We start from the raw sequence: 14278 nt of genomic DNA on the forward strand, positions 1-14278 counted from the left end.
CAACAAACGACATAAGAGATGATGTTAAGCTCTTAAATGAAGCACCGCACATCCCAAAAGACGTTCCTGAGATTCTGGAATCAAGAAGTATTTCTACAAAGATGAGCATAAGAGCCATTTCTTCAAGTTAGTGGAAGCCCGAAGCGACATACTGAACCAACTTGAAAGAACCTACTTTACCAAAATCAACCTACACCTCAAATCAGTCAATAATTTTGACACTTGCCATAGGACTATGATTTTTGAATGATTTAAAAAGTGTAGTAGATTTGTTTGATATTCATTAAACTTATTGTTTATGATTTGATTATATTGTGAACCTGAAAGGGGCAATACTTTACAAAATTCTTTCATTCTTCGATAAAGAAAGGAGGAAAAACATTTTCAAACAGGACAGTCTCAAATGAGGAAGGTCCTTGAAGCAATTGTTGCTTATTCTACCTATGTTGTAGAAAAAGAATGAACGAGGCCATAATAATGAAGCACTTCACATTTTTGAAGGCAAGTGGTCCAAGAAGCCAGAAAGTCTGGAGAATTGAACTTGTGACACTCTCCTATGACATTATTAGCAGCTCATCAAGAAAGATTATCATTTATCTCATGCTGAGGGTGATAAGCATCACCAGACAGATTATTTTCCCCAACCATCAATTCATGTTCTCTAGAAGATTACATCATAGAGCCATGAACAAGTCACTACCTGCACTCTGGTTATACCGTGATGCTGGCTCAAGTCTTGATACATCATTGCTACTTCTTCTATGCCGATCATTTTCTTTGTCAAGATGATATCCATTATGTCCTTCAGAAGATTACTGAATTTGAATTTGAGGACTTATGGTACAAAATAAGACATTGGAACAGAATCTACCCTAATAGGCCTTTTATATAGGATAACATTGGTTACAAGATTCCAAAAGTTGAATATGACCAGTTTTACTGTAAACTAAACCATTCCATGATTCGAAAAGAGTGGGATATATTGAAGCAACAGAAGAGGCAGTCACTATAATAGTCATTGCAAGAAAAGACACCAACAAAAGTCTTCTAGTCATCCCGATGATATTTATTTGTCCCAGTAAGGTTGTTACACTGGATGCTACCGACAACAAGGTCAAAATTTCCAAATCTACTCATCAATTGCTCCAACCGATCATGATTCAGTTCTTACACATTTTTTTTCAAAAGTATGCCAAGATAGTAGAAGGTAACCTCTGCATCACTGATTCCAGAGAAAAGAGACAGGACATTGATATCACTGGGGAACTTGTCTCTAGCAGCTCCTCATGTATAGTTTTTAGGGAAACCTAGAAGCATTTCCACCTCATCAGGTTCAAGTGGAGTAATTTTATGCCTTCCAACCCATACCAGGTTCCATTTTCAGCACTCATCAAGAACATACTTCTGGACACTCGAAGCCCAGGAAGGCTACCAGTTTTTGTCAATGGAAAAACATCATGTATGGTGCATGGAGGAAGTAGAATAAGAGGAAATTTGTTCTCAATTGGCAGATTATGAATATAGCCCCTTTTCCATGCAACAGCATAAAAATGCTTCGAATCTACAAATTCAGGCTCTACATCAGTACTGTGACATTTTAGTCCAAAAACTAACTGGAGCAAGTGCCAAATTCTCGTAGTAGAAATAAGGAGGCCCAATAGCATCTTCTGGAAGTATTCTTTGAGTTATCTAATCTGGTTTAGTAAGAACCCCAAAACCAATCATTAGATTTGAAAGATGAACATGATCATATTCATTAAGAAGCTTCTTTTCAAGCTTCCTCTGCTTCTTCCTTTTCCAAAAATCATTGCCCGAGTTTCACCTTTTCCTGTAATTGGGATCATTGCATAATGGCTCCCTATCTTCTACTAGAAGAAGTACGTCAGCAGCCTTAGCCATTTGAGCATCACATATAAAATCTGTCAACTTTGCAATTGATGAATCCGGACCACATCTCTCCATGGCTATTAAAGCCTCAGCATCTAAGTATCCCATTTTCGTCAAGTATAACAGTTTATTCTCCTCATCAGAATCAGAATTCAGGATTTCCTCGGTATCTGAAGAACTATCAATATTTATGAAATCATCCTGAAAGATCACTTCATAATCAGATGAGTAGTTATCACAATCAACATGTTGCATGGGTGTGGATTTTCAAGAGCCTATATATGTAGTCTTGCTATTGCATCAGATTACTGTTCGCATAAATTGGTTTCTCTCCCACAGAAAAGTATATTTCAGAGATGGCCTTCACTGAAAGATGATAAGCCACTCTGTCAGCCTGGAACATATTACCAAGCTATTTTTACTGCTCTGTCTGATTAAACCCCTCCAGATACAGAAAATGGTCACCTCATTCAGAATACACATATCTCAGATGTTTCTGTCATAATGATTGAGTACTTCTTAAGTTTATGACAACATGAAGAGAATTTCTCCAGTTACTTGACAATACTACTGTTTAGTGACACCAGAATGAGAGTATTCAAGATAAACAAATTTGGGGCACGAATAAAGTTACAAGTACCTACAACAGTTCATTGTCAAAATTGGACCTCGCGGGGATCATGACATTTCAGTCAAACAGACATTGAGAGTGAATCAGACATATCTAGAGGGACATCTTGAGGGCCCATTTCAACCATAAATAGAATATTGGGGCATTTTGAAGGCTCACAACAATATGAATATTTGGGCATTCTTGGAGGCTCATCTCAACAAGAAGTAATGTTGAGCACACTTTTAACATCTGTATCAGCAAATGTTGGGGCATTTTAAAGGTTCCTTCAGACAGATCCATGTGGGGCATTTTGAAGGCTCAGATTAACAAGAAGCAAATATCGGGGCATGCTGAAAGCCCATTTCAATCAGAATTAGGATTGTTGATGCATTTTTGAATATTTGTATTAGCAAATGCTGGGGCATGCTGAATGCCCACATCATCATGTGTTAAAAATCATTGACTTGAGCAGATATTTCCAAAGAGACGGAAAAATATGAAGAATGAAAATGGTGAAACAATAACAGTCAATCTGACTACACATAATTGCTTCGTTCATCAGGCAGTTGCATTAGGGTCCTGTTGTTGAACAAATATTTATTCAGCAAGTATGGTTTCAAATACCCAATTTTCTTAAACCATGTGTCACATGACAGTGTGTTCTTTGTTAAGCTACATCATGGTTGCAGAATAAAGATGGTCCTCAGGGAGACAATTCGATCCAAGGATCAATTCCTCGAGACCTCGAACTCTGAATTTGGCCTTTTGTGTGTCGGCGATAATTAAAAATATTTCTTTGAGATTCCTGTCAGTTAGTTTCAACCATACTGTTGAGGTTACGAAGCTGTTTTTCACATCAGTTTTGTTTACTTGATGACATTGAAGAGAGAAGCTCATGTATATTGCTTTTTCCCGATGTTACTGGGGTTATCATTGCCAGCTAGACTGAACTGAGTTTTCATCTATTTGGTTTATCATGTGCGTTTCATCCCCAGCATCAAGAATTCTACGGATATCTTTCCATACATGGCTTTTATAGTGGGTGTGTTTCTACTTCTTATAACGCTCATTACAGAAGAAAACGTGATCAATATCACACTTACCCTTGCCTGAGACAATATCAAGATCAATTGGTGTCTCTTATTCAATTTATCACTAGCATATCTTGCGAATTTGATCAACTTTTTGGTCACACCAGCATCTCATTTGTATTCCTATTATGTTTTGTTCTCAAGTGGTCTTGTGATATCATACAAAAACTTTGAACACCATGCAAAGAGCTTCATTGACCAGTAATTCGAGCAGAAGCCACAGGAGATGAAGAATGTGTTGTCAAATGTTTTATGAACCAATGATTATGGTGTTGAACCAATGTTGTTATCATATGGTTTTCCTTTATTGATACAAGATGAAGTCTGTCTTCTTCAACCCCAAGATTAGAAATGAGATATGATGAAGATTTCTTTCCACTGAAGGAGAACTGAAATTTTAAACAAGAAACTAGTGGTGACAACTAAGGTTGAACGATAGGTTGTTGTTAAACATCTCAATATGATATGGTCCAAGTTACCTTACTCGAGATCTGATTAGATGTGAAGACATGAAAGGAATTAGGATAAATACTCCTTGTGATGTGTTTTAAGAGTCAAATCAGAACAGATTCTACTCCCCTAATTAATCCCTGCTGAGTCAGGCATATCTACATCTACACTCTTCAAAGATGATAGATTCTCTTTTCAAAGATGATAGATTCTCTTTTTAAAGATGATAGATTCTCTTTTCAAAGATGAAAGTTTTATTGGATTTCTACACAAATCCAGACAAAGAAAGCCGGTGTTACCAAAGACAAAATAGAGCATTAGGGTCATAATTTTGACTACAGCAAGAGTTCCACAAATGAAACATTTCTTCTGAGACTTTCATGAAGCAAAGAAGACGCAAAGATACAAGTTGATCAAATGATTCTGCAGAAATGCAAGTTTGATAGCATAATTTTCTACACTGATATCCAGAGGTAACCCTGGCAATAAATGATGAACTGAAGGAAGACCAAGTTTACCACTTTGAAGTCAAATGAAGATTGCATCAACATTCATGCATTCATAAGAATATCATTTACACAATATACAATGCATTACATTGATACATATGATTGCATTCAAACATAAGGTTTTGCAGATCTTCATATGAAAAACAAGATTCATGATTAACAATACCTTACAAGAAGAAGGTAGAATTCAAAATCGCAAATACAGGAATCACGCAAACATCTGAAGAATAGATGGACGCAATCCACAAGAATGAACATTATCTTGAGATTGGGTCATGTTACCCAATCAACATGTTATTTTGAAAAATAATGAGAAAACGATTTCCATAGTTTCTCATTCAATCTTTTCTAAAATTAAAATTGTTGAAAAGTAAGAAAACGATTTCCTTAGTTTTTTACTTAGTAAACTATTTCCCACATCTATAATTCCTACAGTGCATGATGTTACCAAAAAGCCTTCGGGAGCTTTTTGATGTTTTCAAAGCCTTAGGGTCATCTGTAAGTCCTACAGTGCATGATGTTTCCAAAAAGCCTTCGGGAGCTTTTTGATGTTTTCAAAGCCTTAGGGTCATCTGTAAGTCCTACAGTGCATGATGTTTCCAAAAAGCCTTCGGGAGCTTTTTGATGTTTTCAAAGCCTTAGGGTCATCTGTAAGTCCTATAGTGCATGATGTTTCCAAAAATCCTTCGGGAGCTTTTTGATGTTTTCAAAGCCTTAGGGTCATCTGTAAGTCCTATATTGCATGATGTTTCCAAAAAGCCTTCGGGAGCTTTTTGATGTTTTCAAAGCCTTAGGGTCATCTGTAAGTCCTACAGTGCATGATGTTTCCAAAAAGCCTTCGGGAGCTTTTTGATGTTTTCAAAGCCTTAGGGTCATCTGTAAGTCCTACAGTGCATGATGTTTCCAAAAAGCCTTCGGGAGCTTTTTGATGTTTTCAAAGCCTTAGGGTCATCTGTAAGTCCTACAGTGCATGATGTTTCCAAAAAGCCTTCGGGAGCTTTTTGATGTTTTCAAAGCCTTAGGGTCATCTGTAAGTCCTACAGTGCATGATGTTTCCAAAACGCCTTCGGGAGCTTTTTGATGTTTTCAAAGCCTTAGGGTCATCTGTAAGTCCTACAGTGCATGATGTTTCCAAAAAGCCTTCGGGAGCTTTTTGATGTTTACAAAGCCTTAGGGTCATCTGTAAGTCCTATAGTGCATGATGTTTCGAAAAAGCCTTCGGGAGCTTTTTGATGTTTTCAAAGCCTTAGGGTCATCTGTAAGTCCTACAGTGCATGATGTTTCCAAAAAGCCTTCGGGAGCTTTTTGATGTTTTCAAAGCCTTAGGGTTATCTGTAAGTCCTACAGTGCATGATGTTTCCAAAAAGCCTTCGGGAGCTTTTTGATATTTTCAAAGCCTTAGGGTCATCTGTAAGTCCTACAGTGCATGATGTTTCCAAAAAGCCTTCGGGAGCTTTTTGATGTTTTCAAAGCCTTAGGGTCATCTGTAAGTCCTACAGTGCATGATGTTTCTAAAAAGCCTTCGGGAGCTTTTTGATGTTTTCAAAGCCTTAGGGTCATCTGTAAGTCCTACAGTGCATGATGTTTCCAAAAAGCCTTCGGGAGCTTTTTGATGTTTTCAAAGCCTTAGGGTCATCTGTAAGTCCTACAGTGCATGATGTTTCCAAAAAGCCTTCGGGAGCTTTTTGATGTTTTCAAAGCCTTAGGGTCATCTGTAAGTCCTACAGTGCATGATGTTTCCAAAAAGCCTTCGGGAGCTTTTTGATGTTTTCAAAGCCTTAGGGTCATCTGTAAGTCCTACAGTGCATGATGTTTCCAAAAGCCTTCGGGAGCTTTTTGATGTTTTCAAAGCCTTAGGGTCATCTGTAAGTCCTACAGTGCATGATGTTTCCAAAAAGCCTTCGGGAGCTTTTTGATGTTTTCAAAGCCTTAGGGTCATCTGTAAGTCCTACAGTGCATGATGTTTCCAAAAAGCCTTCGGGAGCTTTTTGATGTTTACAAAGCCTTAGGGTCATCTGTAAGTCCTATAGTGCATGATGTTTCGAAAAAGCCTTCGAGAGCTTTTTGATGTTTTCAAAGCCTTAGGGTCATCTGTAAGTCCTACAGTGCATGATGTTTCCAAAAAACCTTCGGGAGCTTTTTGATGTTTTCAAAGCCTTAGGGTCATCTGTAAGTCCTACAGTGCATGATGTTTCCAAAAAGCCTTCAGGAGCTTTTTGATGTTTTCAAAGCCTTAGGGTCATCTGTAAGTCCTACAGTGCATGATGTTTCCAAAAAGCCTTCAGGAGCTTTTTGATTTTTTCAAAGCCTTAGGGTCATCTGTAAGTCCTACAGTGCATGATGTTTCCAAAAAGCCTTCGGGAGCTTTTTGATGTTTTCAAAGCCTTAGGGTCATCTGTAAGTCCTACAGTGCATGATGTTTCCAAAAAGCCTTCGGGAGCTTTTTGATGTTTACAAAGCCTTAGGGTCATCTGTAAGTCCTACAGTGCATGATGTTTCCAAAAAGCCTTCGGGAGCTTTTTGATGTTTTTCAAAGCCTTAGGGCCATCTGCAAGTCCTACAGTGCATGATATTTCCAAAAAGCCTTCGGGTGCTTTTTGATGTTTTCAAAGCCATAGGATCATCTGTAAGTCCTGCAGTGCATGATGTTTCCAAAAAGCCTTCGGGAGCTTTTTGATGTTTTCAAAGCCTTAGGGTCATCTGTAAGTCCTACAGTGCATGATGTTTCCAAAAAGCCTTCAGAAGCTTTTTGATGTTTTCAAAACCTTCGGGTCATCTGTAAGCCCTTCAGTGCATGATTTTTTTAAGACCTCTGGAATGATGTTTTCAACATTTCAGTCTTACTCAAGAGAAGTCAAATGAAAAATTATTGTCTTTTTCGTCTTTACTCTATTCTTGTTAACACAAGAATGAGCAAAAAGGGGCAGCTGTAAACACTAATTTTTCATTTTACTTAATTTATTATTATTAAAATTATTAATATTATAAATATTATTATTATATATATTATATTATTATTAAATAATAATTACAAGCCCAAGACCAGAACCGGCCCAATCAACCAGGCCCAACCAGAACCGGCCCAGACCCAAATGGAAACCCTGAACTGATTTGGGGTTTGAGCTAGGGTTTCTCAACCCTACCCCAGCCGTCTCCAAGATTCCAGAACATCCACGAGGCATCACCTCCACATTCAGCCGCCGTTGTTGACGTTTCCACTGCCAGCTGCCCCACGACGACGACACCTTGCTGCCACGATGCCAACAGAGGATTCCAGAAGGCCAACTGCCCCCCACACGTCGCAGCTATGGGGTAAGTCACCACATAGTTTGGTGACTCACCATAACTCATCTCTGGGACCGGTCCAACGAGAGCCTCGGTGGTGGCTATAAAAGCCACCCCACCTGCAAGAAAGAAAGAGACAGAGAGCAACGGAAAAAAATCTGAGGAGGGAGACGAGCAGAATACGGGACAACAACACACACAACAACCACGAACAGATGCAGCGAACAACAAACAAAGAAAAAAAAGGAAATGAAACTCACCATAGCCTCCACCCACCGCCGTAGAACCAAGAGTTCGAAGGTAAAAAATTTAGATCTACGGGAACCTAAGCGGTTTTAAGGGAAAAAAAAGACCAAAATCGGCCTTAGGACGTTCTGATCTGTATTTTAGGTAAATTTAGGAATTTCCAGCCACCGAAGGCGGTGGCCGGCGGCAGAGTTAACGACGACATACGGTGGTCGTTGGATGTCGGATTTCTCTCCGACGAGAGAAACATAGAGAGAAGCGGGAGAGGTTCTCTCGTTAGAGAGAGAACCATAAGAGAGAAATGAAGGTTTAAGCCCGTTTTGGGCCGGTTCATGGGTTTATATACCCTTCCCCATACGGCGTCGTTTTGGGGAAGGGTGTATGTGCAATTTAGGAAAAGGTTAAACCATACGCGTAGTCCCTCTGCATTTTGTAATTTTACGTTTTAGCCACTGGAATTATATTTTTGATCCTTTTAATTTTGTCTCGTAATTTTATTTTATTTTAATTTAGTCGTTATCAGCATATATATATATATATATATATATATATATTAGGGTAAATATCAAATTTAGACCTTCACAGTTTAGTAATTATTATTTTAATCTCGAATTATGAATCAAGGTTAAATTACCATTATAATGCCTGTCTTTTAAATAATTCGAATTAGAATTTTCTAATCTTTATATTTTATATTTTAATCACATAATTTTAGTTTTCTTTATTTTGGTCATTGTTTGATTTAATATTATATTTAATTGTATTTTGATTTGTATTATTATCCTTTTAATATGTTTAAATTATTACTTAAATTATTATTTTATTATATCAGTCGTATAAATATATATATTTGTTTAAATAATGTTTAAATAATAATGTTTATTTATTTTTAATATCAAAGAAAAGGGCAGTCTTAAAGCAACTAGATGTCCTATTCTGATATTTTAAATAAATATCTTACTTATAGAAATCAGAAAATATATAATTGTTTTATTTAAACTATTTTATAAAAAATAATCATATTTTAATATTTATTTATCAATATTAAAAAAGGATAGTCTTAAAGTAACTGGATGTCCATTTTCTGATATTTTTAAATAAATAAATATCATATTTTATAAATTATATATTAATTGTTTTAATTATTTATTTTTTAATATCGAAGAAAAGAGCTGTCTTAAGGCACCTAGAAGTCATTTTCTGATATTTCTAAATAAATAAATATTTTATTTATAAATATATATAAATTAATATTTTTTTCATAATTATAATTTTGAAATAATAGGATTATAAATTAAATATATTTTGAAGTTTTAAATTTCCAATAATAGAGACAATTTATAATTAAAAAGTATCAATTTTGGGCGTTGTAGGGGTGCTAATCCTTCCCTAAACGTAACCGACCACGAATCCCTTTTTATTATTAAAAAGAACGAATTTTTGGTTAAAACGCAGATCAGTTTATCTTTTAATCGATTTTTTTTAAAAACTCTTTTAAAGGATGATTTTTAGGTATTCGACCTACCTGACCCAAAAGGCCGATGGCGACTCCCAAATTACTTTAAAATCCATTTATTCACATCACTTTTCCCGTCAAGTAAAAAATTCGTGCCCGGACGAAAACCGGTTACGACACTATCAAACCTTAATCCTAAATATTATCTTGAGATTGTTTGGTTGGATATGAAAAAATATTTTCATAAAAGCTAGATATATAATCTTTGGATAACAACTAAACATTTTTTTAAATTTTGGAGGTCTCATCTTTAAACCTCATGTCTTATAGCTCAATTATTCTTTCATTCATCCCCTCTATTTCAAGTTGATAGAAGTTCTAAATGAATTTGAGTCTAATTGTGAGTCGAGTTCGAGTTATGTAATGTAATATTCTGACGTGAGTTTGGTACCTTGATTGGGTAGGGGGTATTACATGTTAAGACCCCCTCCGAAAGAAATTTAAAGACGCTGAAAGTTTTTAGTAAATAGAGTACCTTCGCACAAATATCAAGTCAAGTTACTTCATATAATTTTCTTGAATAAGGTGAACAAGTTTTGTAGACAAGAGTTGTACGTCCGGAGTTGAAAGCTATACTTTTGTAATTATTCGAACCCTCCAACACCCTCTGGCTCATCATCATCTTTTAACATGATAAGAAAAATAAATAAATAAATCTAAAAAGACTCAATTTATTGATTGAGGACTGCATTTATTCATCTTGTCAGCCTAAAGACGATAATCATGATTTTATATTTGACAACATCAATCACAGAAATCAGTATATAAACCTCTATGCACTTCAAGAGATGGCTCTCTCTATCTCTCTTCCCCCCCCCCCCCCGATAATCTACTCTCTCTCCGAGACACTTTCATAACTTACATGGTGTAAAATATATACATTTTTTTAATATCAATATATATTTTTACTCCTTTAATATTTAAAAAATTTATATAAATTTTATATGGTGTGAGTGAATATTATCCCTAAATATATTGATACAAATTTAAGACTCTTCCTTCTCCTAATTTATGTATTATATTGACTATACACATAGTTTTAGGAGATGAATTTGATTAAGGAAAATAATAAAATTATCTCTCAAAGGTGGTTGATAAATTTGACTGATAAGGATAAAAAGAAATTTTATTGTTTATTGTCTTTTTAATAGGAAATTTTAAATATGACAATTTTAAAAGTTATACATTTTTAATGGAACATAGAAGTAGTACATAGAGTCTAACAATCAATAATCTTAGCACTATAATTGTGTTATTGTCTTACCCCTAAATATAGAACAAACCTTGAGACTTTAGTGGATATCCAAACCTTAAACAAATTCAATTGCAATTTAATTTTGTTCTAAGATTTCCTTCCCCTACTACCCTATATTTAACTCTTCCTATAATGCACTAGTTTTTAAACATGTAAGAGATGGAAAAAAACTCTCACCAAGGCCACCCAATGAGTAGCATCTCCACATTGCTCGCTTCCTCTCACGTTTGGTACCTAACCCAAAGTTCCCATTTTTTTGGCACCCGATTTGGTTTCCTTTACTTTCTTCTTCTTCTTTTACTCGTTTCTTGTCTTTTTTCCTTTGATTTTTAGGTAGCGTTTTCTTTCTGGCCTACCATTTTAGTTTTTATGTTATATGCTAAAGAATTCTTCAACTGCAATGTACATATAGGCAAAAAAAGAGGCATTCTCCTTTCATCTGGGTTTTGTTATTTTTTGTGCTGATTTTTCTCTATGCATTAAACGTTGTTGGGGGGAAAAGATATCATTTCTAGTTTTTAGTTTCATGAACAATTGAAATATCAAGTATTTTATTGATATTGTTATTTTTTATATTTAATGTTTGTTTTATCGTTTATGTTCAGGTTCATGGTTATTTCACTTAACAATATGTTTTTAAGATTAGAATCTGATTATTTATGAGTGTAATGTGTCTTATCGTTACATCTAAAATATGTTGAGAGTTTCGAGATTCTAAATGGCCAACGTTGTGAAGATATGGTTCCTCAACGTGGCATCTGATCATTTTGCTTCTTTTGTTTACATTTAGGTCTTGAGACCTGGCTTTTTGTTTCCAAAATTTTCATTTGAAATGCATCAGTTCCAAGGATGATGTTAAGAAAGTGCTTCCATCAGCTGGTTTCAATGATGGTGTTTTAGAGAAAATGAGATGGAATCATATGGCTAAAAGAGAATGAAAGTTGACCAATCTTTAAGGTTTAGCAATACGGAAGCATAGACCATGATCTCGAATACCGATATCGAAAATGAGGTGTCTGTTACAGCAGAGAGCTGCGAGAAAGTGAATGACAATGGCACATTGCAAACACCAAATGACAAGCATGAGAAAGAGTCGCATTCCGACTTTTCTGATGTCGGAGGACGTCAATACCAAGCTGCATTGAAGTTGCAAAAGGTGTACAAAAGTTTCCGAACAAGGCGGCAGCTAGCAGACTGTGCAGTTGTTGTTGAGCAAAAATGGTTACTATCTTCTTTTGCCTAGTACATAACCAGGTTGATATAACATGAATCCAAACGTTTCCATCTTCACATTTTAATTGTAGGTGGAAGCTATTGGATTTCGTTGAACTCAAGCGAAGCTCTATATCATTCTTCGAGATCGAAAGGCCGGAGAGTGCGGTTTCACGATGGTTTAGAGCAAGAATACGAGCTGCCAAGGTATAAGTCTTGGATAAGGTAATTAAGTAAGCTCTTAAATGCATTTGGCCTGCAATGTTGTCTTTTTTTTGCAGGTTGGAAAAGGGTTATCTCAGGACGAAAAGGCTCGAAAACTTGCTTTGCAACACTGGCTTGAAGCGGTAATGCCATTTCAAGAATGAAAAATTCTTAGTAAACTGTTAGCTCTTGTTGATCTTGTTTCTTGGTGCTTATAGATTGATCCTAGGCATCGCTATGGCCATAATCTTCAATTTTATTATGCCAAATGGCTTCACTGTGAAAGTAAAGAACCCTTCTTTTACTGGTAAGATTTCATTCAATTATGGAAGGATTTGTGTGTCTTAATAACTTATAACACCAATCTGTTAACTTTGAACATGTAGGCTTGATATAGGAGAAGGTAGAGAAGTCCATCTCGAAAGTTGCCCTCGGTCGAAGCTTCAACAACAATGCATCAAGTACCTTGGTCCAGTGAGCTTAACCTCCCTTTTCGATTTCATTTATGACTGGGTTAAAAAACTAGTCATACGAGAATGATCTAGTTTATTCGGAACATATTTACTTTTCGATTTACAGACCGAAAGGAATGAGTTTGAAGTAGTAGTAAGGGATAAAAAGTTATTGTACAAACAGAGTGGGGAAATTGTTGATACCACAGGAGGACCAGAGAACGTGAAATGGATTTTTGTTCTGAGTGCTACTAGGAAATTGTATGTTGGAAAGAAAAGCAAGGGCAATTTTCAGCATTCGAGTTTTCTGGCCGGTGGAGCGACTGTGGCTGCCGGAAGATTGGTGGCGGAAAAAGGTGTTTTGAAGGTAAAATGGTCAGATCATCTCTCAGTGTGTAAGATTTTTCATGCATTAAAATGATTGGTTCAACTTTATATAGGCAATTTGGCCCCATAGTGGACATTATCTCCCAACAGAAGAGAATTTCCAAGAGTTCTTATCATTTCTTCAAGAGCATAATGTTGATCTTACAGATGTAAAGGTAGACAACAACAATTCCTCGATTGTTTTTTAACATTATAAACAAGCATAATGTTAATGGTTTTTTACAGAAAAGCCCTGCCGAAGACGATGAATTTTTCATCAGAAAAGATTCTTGCGTTGCAAGTAACGAAACAACACAAGGAGACTCGCAACAAACCGAGGCAATGAGCAATGAAAATTCAGCACAAGAGAACAATGGCTCTAGAAAGGAAGATGAAGACGTTGCCCAAAATTCTAATAAAACAATGTCAAGATTGTTCTCAAAGGTAAGTAACCTTCAAATAGAGAAAATCCACGACGTTATCGCAATCTTGAAGACAAAAGCGCTATCACCGCGTTTCCGCCGTGAACATCAAACATTTTCACCAAAGACCCAAGATGGCTATGCATCAGCAGAAGAATCCCTATCTGAGGAGGAACTTGCATTCACTAAGATCAACTTGCTCGGCGAAGAAGACGACGAGGAAGATCGAAAATCTATACCCAAGGAAAAGATATTGAGAAGGATAGACTCTCATAAAGTGAAATCATATCAGCTAGCTCAACAATTATCCTCCAAGTGGTGCACAGGAGCTGGGGCAAGAATAAGTTGCATGAGGGATTATCCATCTGAGCTTCAGTTCAGGGTTTTAGAGCAAGTGAACTTGAGTCCAAGATCAAGGAATGTGAATGCATCTCCTAGGAAAAATTCACGTTTTAGCCCCACGGTTTTGACTCCAACTTCAGCGTGTACATCATCTAAAAGTCCGCTTGGACCTACAACAAATGATAGTGACGAAAACAACAATAGCCTAGGCGAGTTTTAAATGAAACTCGGTCTGGCACGTTATTGTTAGAGAAGAATATATTACGATTTTGTTGTTCCTTTTGCATATTCATTTTTCTCATTTTCTTGTAGATCTTATTGTGAAAATGAAAGGATAAACTGAAAACTCATCATATTTGTAAATCTTATATGAAGATTTGTAAATCACTTTGAAAGGATTTTTATTCAATTGATTGAGAATTTAATCT

The 14278-nt window shown here is 36.1% G+C and overlaps 1 pseudogene; it reads left to right on the top strand.

The window, feature by feature from the left end:
• The window catches only part of LOC120177786, a 73834-nt pseudogene extending 59764 nt beyond the window's left edge, over positions 1-14070 (top strand).
• Positions 14071-14278: the final 208 nt, after the last annotated feature.

This window comes from Hibiscus syriacus, unplaced genomic scaffold (genome assembly GCF_006381635.1).
Source record: "Hibiscus syriacus cultivar Baekdansim isolate YM2019G1 unplaced genomic scaffold, ASM638163v2 tig00112319_pilon, whole genome shotgun sequence".
NCBI lineage: Eukaryota > Viridiplantae > Streptophyta > Magnoliopsida > Malvales > Malvaceae > Hibiscus > Hibiscus syriacus.